This window comes from Stegostoma tigrinum, unplaced genomic scaffold (genome assembly GCF_030684315.1).
Source record: "Stegostoma tigrinum isolate sSteTig4 unplaced genomic scaffold, sSteTig4.hap1 scaffold_63, whole genome shotgun sequence".
Lineage (NCBI taxonomy): Eukaryota > Metazoa > Chordata > Chondrichthyes > Orectolobiformes > Stegostomatidae > Stegostoma > Stegostoma tigrinum.
Genome location: NW_026728568.1, coordinates 182,547 through 200,325, shown reverse-complemented (window position 1 = coordinate 200,325; position 17,779 = coordinate 182,547). Strand labels below are relative to the sequence as shown.

General features: G+C 50.7%; 1 protein-coding gene across 8 annotated transcripts in view; it reads left to right on the top strand.

The window, feature by feature from the left end:
* The window catches only part of LOC132209041 (dystrophin-related protein 2-like), a 156,928-nt gene that overhangs the window by 365 nt on the left and 138,784 nt on the right, over window positions 1-17,779 (top strand). For 7 of the 8 annotated variants that reach the window (XR_009445115.1, XR_009445116.1, XR_009445111.1 and 4 more), the window contains exon 2: window positions 1,981-2,117. The exons of the other annotated variant lie outside the window; for it this stretch is intronic. The gene's annotated coding sequence lies outside the window, so the exon portion shown is untranslated. The remainder of the gene's footprint in view (window positions 1-1,980; window positions 2,118-17,779) is intronic. 8 annotated transcript variants of the gene reach the window in all.

Genomic DNA, 17,779 nt, shown 5'->3' with positions numbered 1-17,779 from the left:
CAGGTCTGGGAGAGGAGGCTCTGAGCTGGGGCAGGCTGGATTGCAGTGTGTGGAGGTGCCGGCGCATGGCTGCGAGTGTCTGTTTCAGGAGTCGCAGGGAGAAACGCTTATCTAGGGTCTGAATATTCTGGGTGTCGAGGTGATGTCAGCGTGTCTGCTGTGTTCATTTCCCTTCCTCCTTACGCCCCCACCTCGTCCTGCTCCTTCCCCCCCCACCTCGTCCTGCTCCTTCCCCCCCCCGCCTCGTCCTGCTCCCTTCCCCCCCCCGTCCTGCTCCCTCCCCCCCCCCTCGTCCTGCTCCCTCCCCCCCCCCCCCGTCCTGCTCCCTCCCCCCCCCCTCGTCCTGCTCCCTCCCCCCCCCTCGTCCTGCTCCCTCCCCCCCCCCTCGTCCTGCTCCCTCCCCCCCCCTCGTCCTGCTCCCTCCCCCCCCTCGTCCTGCTCCCTCCCCCCCCCCTCGTCCTGCTCCCTCCCCCCCCCTCGTCCTGCTCCCTCCCCCCCCCCTCGTCCTGCTCCCTCCCCCCCCCCTCGTCCTGCTCCCTCCCCCCCCCTCGTCCTGCTCCCTCCCCCCCCCCTCGTCCTGCTCCCTCCCCTCGTCCTGCTCCCTCCCCTCGTCCTGCTCCCTCCCCCCCCCCTCGTCCTGCTCCCTCCCCCCCCCCCTCGTCCTGCTCCCTCCCCCCCCCCTCGTCCTGCTCCCTCCCCCCCCCTCGTCCTGCTCCCTCCCCCCCCCCTCGTCCTGCTCCCTCCCCCCCCTCGTCCTGCTCCCTCCCCCCCCCTCGTCCTGCTCCCTCCACCCCCCTCGTCCTGCTCCCTCCCCCCCCCTCGTCCTGCTCCCTCCCCCCCCCCTCGTCCTGCTCCCTCCCCCCCCCGTCCTGCTCCCTCCCCCCCCCTCGTCCTGCTCCCTCCCCCCCCCTCGTCCTGCTCCCTCCCCCCCCCCTCGTCCTGCTCCCTCCCCCCCCCTCGTCCTGCTCCCTTCCCCCCCCCTCGTCCTGCTCCCTTCCCCCCCCCCTCGTCCTGCTCCCTTCCCCCCCCCTCGTCCGGCTCCCTTCCCCCCCCCTCGTCCGGCTCCCTTCCCCCCCCCTCGTCCGGCGCCCTTCCCCCCCCCTCGTGCGGCGCCCTTCCCCCCCCCTCGTGCGGCGCCCTTCCCCCCCCCCTCGTGCGGCGCCCTTCCCCCCCCCCCTCGTGCGGCGCCCTTCCCCCCCCCTCGTGCGGCGCCCTTCCCCCCCCCTCTTGCGGCGCCCTTCCCCCCCCCTCGTGCGGCGCCCTTCCCCCCCCCTCGTGCGGCGCCCTTCTCCCCCCCTCGTGCGGCGCCCTTCCCCCCCCCTCGTGCGGCGCCCTTCTCCCCCCCTCGTGCGGCGCCCTTCTCCCCCCCTCGTGCGGCGCCCTTCTCCCCCCCTGTATTGATCTCATCTTTGACTCAATACAAAAAACCAAAAAAATGAAACCCAATGAGATGAATTTTGGATCAGTAATTATACATGGCATAATTGGACAAAAAATGCACTGTTGTTAAAATAATTAGCAATTCAACCAGAAAGGCCACTAATGTGAATCATTTGAAATTACTTAATTGTATAGTTTTAGTATTTGACCACAAGATGGAGAATTCTGTTCAGGTGATGTTGTAGCTAGAAGATAGAAAGATGATAGAAATGTTTGGAGAGATATCGGCCAAGCACAGGCAGGTGGAACTAGTTGAGTTTGGGATTGTGATCAGCATAGACTGGTTGGACCAAAGGATCTTTTTTCATGCTGTATGACTCTATGAAACTCAAGCTTAATTGTTCGAAACTCACATTCAGACATATCTAACCTTTATCATAATCTTACAGAAAGATAGCGACTTTATCCCTCAGAATTGCAGACTCTTTAATTTTACATCCTCAAAGACATTTAGCAGCGATAGCATGGATTATAGAGTGAGTTGAGTAGATTGGTTCATTATTAATTCTTAACTGAATTTGATTTATTTTACATTTTTAGACAACATCAGGTGAAGATGTGCGTGATTTTAGCAAGGTGCTGAAAAATAAGTTCAGATCAAAGAAATACTTTGCCAAACATCCTCGCTTGGGTTATTTACCAGTACAAACAGTTCTAGAAGGCGAGAACCTTGAGACGTAAGTTTATTGATGTGCGATTTACTAATGTATCAATGCCCATTTGGGAGTTGACAAATATTGCAGCATTATTCATTCTGCAGCTTTGCAGGAGAGTGAGGTTGTCCATTTGCGCATATGTCAGAAGTACACAATACAAAAACAAGGGGGGCTTAACTGATATCATTGGTCCTCTCGCCTTCAAAACAGTGTAGTTCCTCAGAGAGTACATTTGCTGAGGACTTGTTGATACTGTCACTAACGTGCAACCTTCCTTGATATCTTTCTCTGTCCTCCAGTTCTGTCTTTAAAAACTACAATCAATTACTCTCTCCTGAAAAGAACCTTTGGCTGAACATAGAACAAAGAACAGTACAGGCCCTTCGGCCCACGATGTTGTGCCGTCCTATTATCCCATTAAGATCAAACTACCCTGCATACCCTTCATTTTACTGTCCTTCATGTGCCTATCCAAGAGTCGCTTAAAAGCCTCTAAATGTATCTGACTCCATTACCACTGCCAGCAGCGCATTCCACACACCCGCCACTCTCTGTGTAAAGAACTTAGGTCTGACATCTCCCCTGTTCCTTCCTCCAGTCACCTTAAAATTTCTCCCCCTCGTGATAGTCATTTCTGCTCTGGGAAAAAATCTCTGACTATCCACTCCAGCTATGCCTCTCATCATCTTGTATACCTCTATCAAGTCACCTCTCATTCTTCTTTGCTCCAATGAAAAAAGTCCTCGCCCCCTCAACCCTTCCTCATAAGACCTGCCGTCCATTCCATGCAGCATCCTGCTAAATCTCCTCTGCACCCTCTCTAAAGCTTCCACATCCTCCCTGTAATGAAGCGACCAGAACTGAAGGCAATATTCCAAGCGCTGCTCCATCCCCATGAACGAATGCTGGATTCCAAATCTCTTTCCTCTTGATGCTTTAAATTCATTGCTGTCTTTCGTGTAATTTCATACTTGAATTCACCGGATCAACTTGCCCCTGCATTTCTGAGACGCTCACAGGGACCGGCCCCCGCAGCCCTCTCCCACTCAGGGCGATTTGCCTCCGCAGCCCTCTCCCGCTGGCGGCAACCGGCCCCCGCAGCCCTGTCCCGCTCACTGCGATTTGCCCCCTGCAGCCCTGTCCTGCTCACGGGGACGGGCCCCCTGCAGCCCTATCCCGCTCAGGGGGACCGGCCCCCGCAGTACAGTCCTGCTCACGGGGACCTGCCCCCGCAGCACTGGCCCGCTCACGGCGATTTGCCCCCGCAGTCCTGACCCGCTCACGGCGATTTGCCCCCGCAGTCCTGACCCGCCCCCGCAGCCCTGTCCCCCTCAGAGGGACGGCCCCCCGCGGCCCTGTCCCGCCCACGGGCCCCGGCCCCCCGCAGCCCTGTCCCGCCCACGGGCCCCGGCCCCCCGCAGCCCTGTCCCGCCCACGGGCCCCGGCCCCCCGCAGCCCTGTCCCGCCCACGGGCCCCGGCCCCCCGGTCGGCATGGAGTAGTTGGACTGAAGGGTCTGTTTCACTGCTGTACAACTCTACGACTCTGCCTCTTTCTCTCTCTCTCCCATTTTCTCCAAACCCACCCCCTGCCCCACACACACAATCTCTGTCCCTCCATCTCTCTGTGTGTGCCTCACTCTATGTCTCTGTATCTCTCTCTCTGTCGTCTTGTCTCTGCCACTTCGCTGTGCACTTCTCTGTCTCTTTGGTCTGTGTGTGTGTGCGCCCCTCTGTCTCTCCTCTTGTCTCTGCCTCCCTCTGTGTGTGCTTCTGCCGTTCTCTCTCCCCTGTCTCTCCGTCTCTCCCTGTGACCTCTCTCTGCCCCCTCTCCCCCGCCCCCCTATCTTTCCCTGTGTCTCTCTTCCTCTCTGTCCGAGCCTCTCCACTCGCTCAGCAGGCAGCGTTCTGGGTTTCGTTCGAACAAAGTTTAAAAATCTCAGTTTAAACCCAACCCATCCACAATCAGACTGCATTTCTAATCCCCTCTCTCTCTCACACACACTCTGTCTCTTTCTCCCTCGCAGTCAATCCCCTTCCTCTCCTGTTCCTACTCACGCCTTTTTCCCCCTCTCCCTCGGCGACGAGTCCGCTGTCTGGATCCCTTTTCCCGGGAGGGGCTGAGGACCCAGGGTTTCGGCAGCGGGGATCATCGCACCACGCTCCTGGACCCCTACAACCCCCTGTTCTCCAGCGGCCTCCAGCATGACCACCGGGCTAGGAGCAGGCATCCGGGCTGCTGGAGCGCTCGCTGCTCATTGGCTCGGCCCTGCGCCGCCTTTGCCAGGAGCGGGGATCTGAGGTGGGAGAAGGCCTCTTTGCCCGGCTCCTGGGCACAGCTACCTGCCTGAACAGCTGCCTGGCACCGAGCCTGCGCTCCCCGAGTACCTGGCCGCGTTACGCGACGCCTTCCGTGGCTGAGCAGCCGACAACAATCTCCGACTGCAAGGTCACAGCGGGGTTTGGGGTGAAGGGAGGACTGGGGACATGAGCACGATCCCTGTTTCACACCCTGCGCCGCTCCTATCACAAAGCGAGGGGTTGGGAATGTATGTTTTGGGGGTGAGAATACCCCTCCCCGGGTGAGGGGAAGGCTGGGGACATTGGGAGGGTGTCTATTATACAGCCCTGGGCGGGTTTCCGTAGCAGAACTGCCTACAGCTCTCCGACTACAAGGTAAAGGGAAGGAGCGGGATGGGATGGGGTAGGCGTTGGAGGAGAGCCGTCCTGGAAGCGAGGGGACATGGGGAGAGTCACTATCGCACAGCCCTGTGACTGAGTGGCCTACAGCTACTGCAAAAGGGTCGTGGTGGGGGTTGGGTTCGGAGAGGGGTGTTGTCGGGAGGTTTGGGGTCATGGGCAGCGCTGCTTTCTGCAGCCGAACAGCCACTGCCACAAGATGAGATGGGAGGAGGTTGAGGAGTGAAGGGATGCCCCCTTCCCCCGCGGCTGTGGGAAGTGGGCTCTTTATCGCACCGCCCTCCGTAGCCAAATAGCACTCCGACGACCAGGTGAGAAGGCAAGAGGGGCTCCCGGGGATGAGGGAAGAACACAACCACTGTCAGTATAAGGTTAGGGGGTGAACATATCCCTTCCTGGGGCTGAGGGGAGCTCTTGATGCCCTGCGCCAAGCGAACAGCCGAGATCGACCCGCAGCTCTCCGACTACAAGGGGACCCTGTCCCAGAGGCTGGAGCATTTCTAGCCGGAGCTCGGAGAGAAAGGGTCATCGCACCCAAAATGCTACCTCGGTACTTTTTCTTCACAGATGCTGAGCATTTCCAGCAACTTGTGTTTGCATTTCTACCCGGAGGTGGGTTTGTGGAGAGTCACCATGGGACGCGAATGGGTGTGGGGTTGGGGTTGACAGAGACTGTCGAGAGAGAGGGAGAGAGGCAATTCCTGTGTCACGGTTTGGAAAATCTCTGGCAGTTCTTAATTTCCCTCTCAGCCGAAGGCGCTGTGTGCTTTGGTTTCCTTTCCTCTTGTACTCTCTCCCCCTGTTCATAAAGCCAGAGTGAGAGAGAGTGAATTTGTGGTGGGAGAGAGAAAAGGGACAGAAAGATGGAAATAAAGGAGCATGACAAGGGAGTGAAATTAGGGCCAGCAGAGGTGAGAGAGGGGGTGAGAATCAGAGGGAGGGAGGAAGAGCAAGAAAACACAAACGAAGGAGAATGGGAGGTAACGAGGTGTTCGTGAGCATGAACACAGCAGGACATGCAGCATCAGAGGCCAGGGAAGCTGATGTCAGGATGTCTGCTGTGTTCAACTCCTCCCCCCCCACTCCCCGCTCCTCCTCCTCCTTCCCCACCGTCCTCCTTCTCCTTCCCCTTCCCCACCGTCCTCCTTCTCCTTCCCCTTCCCGACCGTCGTCCTTCTCCTTCCCCTTCCCCACCGTCCTACTTCTCCTTCTTCCCCCGTCGTCCTCCTCCTTCCCCCCCCGCCACCGTCGTCCTCCTCCTTCTCCCCCCTCCACCGTCGTCCTCCTCCTTCCCCCCCCCCCCCCCACCGTCGTCCTCCTCCTTCCCCCCTCCACCGTCGTCCTCCTCCTCCTCCCCCCCCTCCCCGGTCCTCCTCCTCCTCCCCCCCCACCCCGGTCCTCCTCCTCCTCCTCCCCCCCCCTCCCCGGTCCTCCTCCTCCTCCTTCCCCCCCGACCCCGGCCCTCCTCCTCCTCCTTCCCCCCCCCGCCCGGCCGCCGCCCTCCTTCTCTCTCCTCCCCCGTCCTCCTCCTCCTTCCCCACCCCCGTCCTCCTTCTCCTTCCCCCACCCCCCCCACCCCGTCCTCCTGCTCCTTGCCCCGTCCATTCATCCATCCATTCCTCCCTCCCTCCCTCCCTCCCTCCCTCCAGCGATCCATTCCTCCTTCCCTCCAGTCAGTCAAAACAACAAAGCAAATTTCAGCACACGAACAGGCCCTTTTGCCCTCCAAGCCTGCGCCGATCAAGATCCTCTGTCTAACCTCTCACCTGTTTGCTCACGTTCTGTGTCCATTTGCTCCCTGCCCGTCCGTGTACCTGTCCAAATATATCTTAAAAGATGCTAATGTGTCTGCGTCGCCCACCTCCACTGGCAATGCGTTCCAGGTGCCCACCAACCTCTCTGTAAAGAACTTTCCATGCATATCTCCCCTAAATTTTCCTCCTCTCACTTTAAACTCATGACCCCTAGTAATTGAGTCCTCCGCTCTGGGTGGCAAAAGCTTTTTGCTCTTCACCCTGTCTATACCCTCATGATTTTGTCGACCTCAATCAGGTCCCCCCCAATCTCCATCTTTCTCATGAAAATAATCCTAATCTACTCAACCTCTCTTTGTAGCTAGCACCCTCCTTACCAGGCAACATCCTGGTGAACCTCCTCTGTACCCTGTCCAAAGCGTTCACGTCCTTTTGGTAATGGACACAGTACTGTAAATGTGGCCGAACCAAAGTCCGATACAACTGCAACATGACCTGCCAACTCTTGTACTCAATACCCCGTCCAATGCCATATGCCGCCTTGACCACGCTATTGACCTGTATTGTCACCTTCAGGGAACAATGGACCTGAACGCCCAGATCTCTCTGTTCATCAATTTTCTCCATTTACTGTATAGTTTGTCCTTGAATGTGATCTTCCAAAATGCATCACCTCGCGTTTGCCTGGATTGAACTCCATCTGCCATTTATCTTCCCAACTCTCCAGTCTATCTATGTTCTGCTGTAACCTCTGATCGTCCTCTTCACTATCGGCTTCTCCATTCCTCCCTTATAAGGTGATGAGTCAAGACTTAGGAGGCATAGAATGGGTTAGCAAAATGCAGGGGATGGGGACAATTGAATTGTGGAGCTGGTTTAAGGAACAGATATTGCGTGTTCTTGATAGGCACGTCCCTGTCAGGCAGGGAGGAAGCGATAAGCTAAGGGAACTGTGGTTAACTAAAAAAAACTTGTATCTCTAGTTAAGCAGAAGAGGGAGGCTGATGTGATGATGAGACCAGATGGTTCAGATGAGGTGATGGAGAGCTACAGATTAGCTGGGAAGGATTTAAAGAGAGAGTTAAGAAGAGCAAGGAGGGTGCATGAGCAGACATTGGCAGGTAAATAAAGGAGAACCCGAAAGCTTTCGATAGGTATGTGAGGAATAAGAGGATGTCTGGGGTAGGCATAGGGCCAGTCCAAGACAGAAGTGGGAAGTTGTGTGTGGACGCTGTGGAGATTGGAGAGGTGCTAAATGAATATTTCTCATCTGTTTTCACTGAGGGACAGGAGAATATTGTAGAGGAGGTGACTGAGTTAGAGGCACTAGAATTGAAAGGGTTAAGGTTAGTAAGGAGGAAGTGTTATCAATTCGACAAGGTGTGAAGGTAGATAAAACCCCTGGGCCTGATGGGATTTTTCCGAGGATTGCCTGGGAAGCGAGGGAGGAGGTGGTGGAGCCTTTGGCCTTGATCTTGGAGTCCTCATTGTCTACAGGTTTCGTACCAAAGGAGTGGAGGATTGCAAATGTTGTGCCCTTGTTCAAGAGGGGTAGTAGGAATGACCCAGGCAATTATAGACCTGTGAGCCTTGGGTGTGTTGGAGGAAAAATTTTGGAAAGGATTATAAGAGATAGGATTTATAATCATCTAGCAAGTAACAATGTGATTGGAGATAGTCAACATGGATACGTCAAGGGCAGGTCGTGTCTCAGAAACTTCATTGAATTTTTTGAGAAGGTGACCAAACATGTGGATGACGGTCGGGCAGTTGGCGTGGTGTACATGGACTTCAGTAAAGCCTTTGATAAGTTTCCCCGTGGTAGGCTATTGGAGAAAATACAGAGGCACAGGATTGAGGGAGATTTAGCCATTTGGATTAGAAACTGGCTTTCGGTAAGAAGGCAACGAGTGCTGGTTGATGGAGAATATTCAGCCTGGAGTCTGATTACTAGTGGTGTGTCTCAAGGATTTGTTGTGAGACCACTGCTGTTTGTCATTTGTGTAAATGACTTGGACGCAGGCATTGGTGGATGGGTTAGTAAGTTTGCATATGACACTAAAGTTGGTGGAGTGGTGGACATTGTGGAAGAATGTTGCATGTTGTAGGGAGAATTGGATAAACTGCAGAATTGTCCCTAAAGTTGGCAAATGGAGATTAATACGGATAAATGTGAGGTGATTCACTTTGGGAGGACTAATAGGAAGGCAGAACACCGAGTCAAGGGAAAGATTCTTGACAGTGTAGGTGAGCAGAGGGATCTTGGTGTCCATGTGCATAGATTCCTGAAAATTGCTACCCAGGTAGATGGTGCTGTTCAGGAGTCTGATGGTGTGTTAGGTTGCAATGGTAGAAGGATTGAGTTCCGGAGACGTGATGTCATGCTGCAACTTACAAACACTAGTGCGGCCTCGGAATCGTTGGAACAGGTGCAGAGGAGGTTTACCAGGATGTTGCCTGGTCTGGAGCGAAGGTCTTGTGAAGAAAGGCTGAGGATCTTGGGTCTGTTCTCATTGGAGAGAAGGAGGCTAAGAGGGAGTTTAATAGAGATAATATAAGATGATCAGTGGTTTAGATAGGGTGGACAGTGAGAGTCTTCTTCCGAGGATGATGACTTCAGCTTGTACAAGGGGGTGCAGCTACACATTGAGGGGTGATGGTTTTAAGACAGATGTCAGAGGCAGGTTCTTTACTAAGAGAGTGTTAAGGGCGTGGAATGCTCTGCCTGCCAATGTTGTTAACTCAGCCACATGAGGGGCATTTAAACAGCCCTTGGATAAGCATATGGTTGACGATGGGGTAGTGCAGGGGAATGGGCTTAGATTAGTTCACAGCTCGGCGCAACGTGGAGGGCCGAAGGGCCTGTTCTGCGCTGTGTTGTTATATGTTCTATTACAGTTCACAGATTACTCTACCACACATTTTAGTGTTAAGTGTGAAGAGGATAATGAACGTCTGCAGAAGGACACAGAAAGTGTAAGTGAATGGACAAGGGTCTAGCAGATGGAGTGCAATGATGGAAAATGTGAGGCTATCCATTTTGGTGGCAATTCGGGCAAAATGGAGTATTACTTAAATGGTGAAAAATTGTAGCATGCTGCTATGCAGAGGGAGCTGGGCAGCCTTGTGTATGAAGCACAAAACGTTTGCAGACGCAGCTGGTAATTGAGGCAACAAATGGAATAGTGTCCTTTATTGCTCGAGTGATGCAGTTTAAAAATCGGGAGGGGATGCTCCAGTTGTACAGGGTGCTGGTGAGGCTTGATGTAGAGTAGTTTGTACCGTTTTAGTCTCCTCACTGGAGAAAGGATGTACTGGCACTGGAGGGGGTGCAAAGGAGCTTCACAAGATTGATTCTAGAATTGAAAATGTTGCTGTTTGGGGAGAGTTTGAGGAGACTACGATTGCACTCACTGAAACTTCGAAGAATGAGGGATGTTCTAATAGCAACTTTTAAAATTACGAAAGAAATACACAGGAAAGGAGCACTGAAGTTGGTTCCACTGATGGGTGAAAGTACAACTCCGGGGCACAGCCTCAAAATAAGGGTGAACAGATTGAAGACTGAGTTGAGGATGAGCTTCTTCATCCAAAGGGTTGTGAATCTGTGGAATTCTCTGCCCAGTGAAACAGTTGAGGTTCCCTGGTTGAATGTTTTAAAGGCCAAGACAGATAGATCTTTGAACAGGAAAGGAATTGAGGATTTTGGTGAATGAGAGGGTAAGTGGAGCTGAGTCCGCAAAAAGATCAGTGATGACCTTATTGAATGGCGGAGCGAGCTGGAAGAGACAGATGACCTACTCCTGCTTTATTTCTTATGTCCATATGTCCTTAGATTGCCATCCTTGTCATTCCTCCTTCCCTGGAATAGGCCAGATCTGAACGCTGATCACTAGGTCTTTAAATAACTCCCACGTATCAAATGTCGACATGTAAAATAAAAGCTCCTCCCAATTAATACTGCTCTGCTCCTACCTGATACTCCTTCCCCCAATTTAGTAGCTTCCCCCAAGGTCCTGATAATTCATAGCTATCTTAAAATGTAAGAAGAGGCGATCACCTCGTTTGAAGAAGCTCCTGGTTCAGTGTTTTTCCCCATGTGGGAGTCAGCTACAGGTTTTCTTGTTCCAAGATTGGGGAGGAAATGGCCGAGTGGTATTATTACTGGACTGTTAATTCAGAGACTTAGATCACATTCTGGGGACCTGTGTTCAAATCCCAGCACAGCAGGTGGTGGAATTTGAATTGAATATAAAAGAAAATCATGAATGTAGAATCTCATGATGACCATGAATCCATTGCCAAATGTCAGAAAAACCCACCTGGTTCACTGATGTCCTTTAGAAAAGGAAACTGCCATCCTTACATGGTCTGGCCTACATGTGACTGCAGACCCACAGCCATATGATTGACTCTGAACTGACCCCTGGGCAATTAGGGATGGACAACAAACACTGCGTAGCTAGTGATGTCCTCCTCCCGTTAACAAATAAATACAATTGGATTCTACGTCTTCCGATCGAAGATCGTTTCTTGTTCTCACAGTAATTTCATCGCTGACAGTCAGTTTCCCTCCTGCCTGTCTTTTTGGAATGTCATGTCGCCCTGCACATTTACCTCCAGTGTTGATCTCGTTATAACCATGTCTTTGTAATAGCTCTCAAATCATGCCCGCCAACCTGTATGTGTGCTATTAATTTGTTGATTTTGTTCTGAATACAATGAGCATGTAAGCAAAGAGCCACTAATTTAGCTCTATAACTTTATTTCACCTCTTGACAGTATTTACAGCTGTTTTCTGTTTGTACATGCTGTCTTTTCCAATCCCACACTGAGTATTGTTATCTCAATAGTTCTTGAATGTCAGATCGTGTGTATTCCTGGGCGACTCTGCTCGTGTGGTCTATGGAGTTGTGGAGGTCACAGTTCTAGGACAGCCATTTCATAGGCCTATGCTGCAGGTTAGAAGAAAAGACAATCTCTTGCTCTGAGCTCTGCAAACCAGGGCAATGTCAAAAAGGAAACAAGGTCAAAAGAATTTCAACAAGAATCTCAAAATTAACTGCTGAATTCATATAAGCATTCCGGGGATCGCCCAACTTAGTGGCCACAACATCCCACTTTCTATTCTTCACAAACAATCCAAAGGCTGAACTATCCGTATCCCTCTTAACGGTTATGTTTTTTGAGCTAATTTCTTGTTTCTAACTTGTGTGTATTTGTGGTGCCTTCTGACTTCTTGCATTTAGCAATTGATAAACTCACTCTCTCACTAATTTAGTAAAACCTGGTTTTATAGAATCCCTGATGTGGAAACAGGCCATTCAGTTCAACAAGTCCGCAGCAACCTTGCAAAGAGCATCCCACCCAGACCCATCCCCATTCCCTACTCTATCCCTGTCAGCCTGCATTTCCCATGGCTAATATACCTAACCTACACGTATGTGGGCACTGTGGGTAATTCAGCATTCCCAATCCACCTAACCTGCACATCTCTGGACTGGTCAAAACAATGATTCAATATGAATTAGTTATAATGCAGCTGTTAACAGCAATCCTCCGTCCCTGTGTTGGAGCGAGATTTAACATTCAAGATCCAAAATGATACACTTGAACAAGGTAGTTCAAAACAGCCAGCTCTCTGATTGAGGTTGTTGACTTGCTCGCCGAGCTGGCTTGTTTTCATTGAGACGTTTCGTCACCATGATGTGTGACATCATCAGTAAAGCCTCCAGCGAAACAATGTTACTCTACTCTGTCTGGAATTTATACTGTCCGGTCTGTTACCATGAGTACTGTCATTTCGGGTTTTGATCTGTATGCTTTTGTATGTGGGGGTCCAATTGTATCTGTTTGTTGGCTGCATTATGGGTGGAGGATCACGCCTCTCATACGAAACTGGGACAAGGTAACCATAGTAGCCCAAGCCAAGCATAGACCCGCAGAGGGATTCTCGAGGCATGGTTCTCCACCCATTCTCCAATCTCACATTCTTGGTCTCTTCAGTTTGAATATGATCACTCAACCATAGCCTTTATGACAAACAACGTAGTCTTAGTTCCCATAATCTTCAAACAGGACTGTCCCGACAGATCCACTTGTTCTCATGATTTCGTCTTCTGTTGGAGGGATTCTGAAATGTCTGCATTCTTCCTCAACTGAGTATTCCTTGCGTTTGTGGTTGACAGAGCTCTCAGCTGTGTCCAACCCATCTCCTACACTTTGGCCTCACCCCTGATGATGTGCACTGGTCCTCAAAGCCCAACCCATCAATATCCACATCTAGAAGAACATCAGCCACGATTTCCAACAAGATTCCACCACCAGGCAAATATTCCCCTCCCCTCTCTTGTCAGCCTTCCGCAGAGACCATTCCGTCAGGACACCTCAGTCCACTCTTTATCCATTCGCAACACCTCCCCATTACCCGACAGCACTTTCCATGCCACCACAGAAGGCATAATATCTGTCCATTTACTTCCTCCCGCTTCACTATCCAAGGCTTCCAGGAGAAGCAGCGATTTACCCACACTTCACTCAATCTAGTCTACTGTATTCACTGCTCACAATATGGTCTCCCTCTGCATCGGGGAGACGAAACACAGACTGACCAACCACTTGGCAGAACACCTATATTCTGTCCATAAAAATGGCCCCAGGTTTCCAATTGCCTGTCACTTGAGCACTCCATCATGATCCCTGGCCAAAATCTCTGTCTCAGGCTTGCTGCAGTGCTCCAGTGAGTGCAAGCTAGAAGGAAAAAATCTCATGTTTGCGTTGCAGAACACCTCCGCTCGGTTTGCAATAAAGAACAGCACCTCCCAGTCGCGAACCATTTTAACTCCCCCTCCCATTCCTCAGACGACCTGTCCATCGTGGGCCTCCTGCAGTGCCACAATGGTGCCACCCAAAGAGTGCAGGAACAGCAACTCATATTCCGCTTGGGAACCCTGCAGCCCAATCGTATCGATGTGAAGTTCCCAAACTTCAAAATCTCCCCTCCCCGACTGCATCCCAAAACGAGCCCAACTCATCCCCTCCCCCCACTGCATCCCAAAACCAGCCCAGCTTGTCCCGCCTCCCTAACCTGTTCTTCCTCTCACCTATCTCCTCCTCCCACCTCAAGCCGCACTTCCATTTCCTCCTGACTAACCTCATCCCGTTTGCTTGACCTGTCCGTCCTCCCTGGACTGACCTATCCTCTCCCGACCTTCCCACCGATACTCTCCTCTCCACCTATCTTCTTTTGTCTCCATCTTCGGTCCGCTTCCCCGTCTCTCTCCCTATTTATTTCGGAGCCCTCTCCCCAACACCCTCTCTGATGAACGGTCTAGGCCCGAAACGTCAGCTTTTGTGCTCCTGAGATGCTGCTTGGCCTGCTGTGTTCATCCAGCTTCACACTTTGTTATCTTGGATTCTCCAGCATCTGCAGTTCCCATTATCTCTGGATAAAGGAGAAGATAGGTGGAGAGGAGACAGACAGGTTAAAGAGGCGGTGGATGGAGCCAGTCAAGATGAGTGTACGTGGGGAGTTAGGGAGGGGATCGGTCAGTCCAGGGAGGACAAACAGGCTAAGGGGGTGGGATGAGGCTGGTAGGTTGGAGATGGGGGTAGGGCTTGAGGTGGGAGAGTGGATAGGTGGGAGGAAGTACAGGTTAGGGAGGTGAGGATGAGCTGGGCTGGTTTTGGGATGTAGGTGGGGAGGGGAAATTTTGAAGCTTGTGAAATCCACACTGATACCATTAGGCTGCAGGGTTCCCAAGCAAAATAAGTGGTACTGTTCCTGCAACCTTTGGGTGCCATCGTTGTGGCACTGCAGGAGGCCCAGGATGGACAGTCCATCTGAGGATTGGGAGGGGTAGTTAAAATGGTTGGCGACTGGGACGTGCAGTTGTTTAGTGTGAACCAAGCCTCCGCTTGGTTTCCCTGACGTAGAGGAGGACCACACAGGTAGTGGGAACTGCCGATGCTGGGGAGTCTGAGATAACAAAGTGTAGAGCTGGATGAATCAAGGGCTATGGGGAGAGTACAGGGAAGTGGAGTTGAAATGCCCATCAGCCATGATTCAGATGCCAGAGTGGACTTGATGGGCCAAATGGCCTTACTTCCACTCCTCTGTCTTATGGTCTTATGAACACAACAAGCCAAGCAGCATCATCCAGCTCTAAGATAATAAAATGTGAGGCTGGATTAACACAGCAGGCCAAGCAGCATCTCAGGCTCCTGAGATGCTGCTTGGCCTGCTGTGTTCATCCAGCCTCACATTTTATTATCTTGGAATTCTCCAGCATCTGCAGTTCCCATTATCTCTCATCATCCAGCTCTACACCTGTTATCTCAGATTCTTTTGTGTCCAATTCCTGACAAAAGATCTGGACCAAAAACGTCAGCTTTCCTACTCCTCTGATGCTGCTCAGCCTGCTGTGCTCATTCAGCTCGACACCTTGTTATCATAGAGACAGCACATGTTAGGTGTCTTTGCTACATCAAGTTTTCTGAGTGTCATAACCTATATGACAATGTGTATCAGCTCTGAACTTATTTGTATGTTGAAGCCATTCATGTAATTTGCATGTGAATAAATTTACATTTGGACTCTGGTGAAATACAAAGAAACCTAGACTTGTTTGAAAATTAAATCGACTTAATTAATTCAGTCATATAATTGGCATAAAAATATAAGAAATTAATCCTACTCAAAATCTTGGAGATGTGTTTGTTTGGCATTAGGGTATTGAAGGTGGAGATGTGGTCAATAAGTAGGAGCTTGATGTAGATGCCCTTGTTATCTGGACGTTCCAGAGATGTGTGTAAAGCCAAAGAGAGGACATCGACGATGGATCTGCTGCATCAGTAGGTGAATTGCAGTGGATCAAGGTAATGTGGGAGGGTGGAGTTGATGTGACCCATGACCAACCTCTCAAAGCACTTCATAGTGATGAAAATGGATGTAAGAGCCACTGGGCAGCAGTCATTTGAGGCTTCTGGAAAAATTTGCTGACGTTCAGTGCAGGGATCTTAAAGCTTTAGCATGAACATCAGAAAATTGGAGAAGCCTCGAGCATATGAGCACAGGTAGCTGAGGGTAGGGAGGGCGGGAATTCCAGAAATCAAAGAGGGCAAGACACAGAGAGAGAGAGAGAGAGAGAGAGAGAGAGAGAGACGGAGATCATAGTGAAGAAATGATTAGCCTGGTAGGCAGTGGAAAATACATGATTTTCCATGGAACATGCAGACATCTTCGAAAAACAGGACATTGAGTTTTCAAAGTTTTGAAAATTAGTGTTATAGTTGATTTAGAGTGAATCAAATTGCTGTTCACACCATTGCCATCACCTTGCCCTTGTCAAGACAGACATGGATAAAGTTCTCAAAGCTGATAGAAAATTGAAAGCACTGGCATCCTGTGACGATGGTACGTTTCCTTCCTTTAAAAATAATGCTTGCAGCTTAATTGGCATAATAAAGAGCACAGGGGCTCTGTTTGACGCTGCCGCCTCACGGCACCAGCAACTTGGGTTCAATTCCACCCTTTGACTATCTGTGTGGAGTTTGCACATTCTTCATGTGTCCGCATGGGTTTTCTCTGGGTGCTCCAGTTTCCTCCCACAGTCAAAAGACGTGCAAGGTCGGTGGATTGGCCATGCTAAATTTCCCAAGGTGTTCAGTGATGTGTAGGTTAGGTGAGTTATGGGTGGATGGGTCTTGGTGGGATGCTTTGAGGGGCAGTGTGGTTGTGTTGGACTGACGGACCTGTTTCCACACTGTAAGGATTCTCTGATTCATGATTCTATGATTTTACTGAGCACAAAGGTACAATATTAGCCCGTCATATTTGTCTCACCTCTTGACACATTGACAAGAAAGCTTTAATTTCAGTTTCTGTGCATTTTCAATGTGTCTGCTGTCTCTAACAAGGCTTGACTGTATCTCCTTCTCGAATGCACATCTCCTGTCCCCTAACAAGTAGAGGTGTCACTTGCTTTTCATTCAGTACCATCAGTAAAACAATAGCCTCCATATTATAAGATAATAAAATGTGAGGCTGGATGAACACAGCAGGCCAAGCAGCATCTCAGGAGCACAAAAGCTGACGTTTCGGGCCTAGACCTTTCATGAAGGGTCTAGGCCCGAAACGTCAGCTTTTGTGCTCCTGAGATGCTGCTTGGCCTGCTGTGTTCATCCAGCCTCACATTTTATTATCTTGGAATTCTCCAGCATCTGCAGTTCCCATTATCTCTGATACTATTTTAGCCTCCATATTCTATCCAGCGGCTTCTATTAACACTCTCACACTGTTCTTTTTTACCTCCAGGTATTGACCACTCATCATTTCTTATTCCTCTCCTCATCTCATCTCTCTCACATACGCTCTCTCGATCTCTCCTCTCCCTATTCTCCCCCAACACTTCACTCAGGCACAAACAGAAGTTCACAGTCACACTATGTTGCACATGCATATCCTATCCCTCATGCACAAACATACTCTCCACACACACTGACCACGGACAGACACACGCGGGCAGACACACACGGACAGACACACACACACAGAGTCACGTTCTCACTCATTCATACTCCATACTGTCATACAATCATGCATGGTCTTGCACACATTCCGTGGCACACTTGCATGCCCTGTTCGCAGGATCTTTTGCCAATGTTCATACACTCAACTACACACAGACACACACACACAAAACTCTCCCTCACACACTTGGGGTTACAAATTCACTTGCTCTCAAGCTCACTCGCTCTCACAGACACTCTCACTGCCTCATGCATGCTGTTACACTCGCTTTTGTGCTGACTCTCGTTTACACGCTCTTGAGCACAGTCACTGGCGCACACATTCTGTCCTGCGCACACTCACACTTTCGTGCACTGTCTTTGCACTCTTGAACACAATCATATGTTCACCTCTCTCTTGCACACAGTCAATTTGATTAGAGTATTCATTGTTACATATGCCTAGGTACAGTGAAAAGTTCTGTGATGCATGCAGTATAGACAGATCATACCATACAAGGTGCATTAGTGAAATGGAACATAATGACAGCAACAGAGAAGATGCACAGAGAGCAAGATCAAAATTAGATTTAAAATTTTAAGAGTTCTATTCAGATGTCCAATAACAGTGGTGAAGAAGCTTTTCTGGGATCTGTTCACACATGAATACAAAGTTTTTGACACCTTCCCTTCAGAAAAGGGTAGAAGAGAGTGTAATTGGC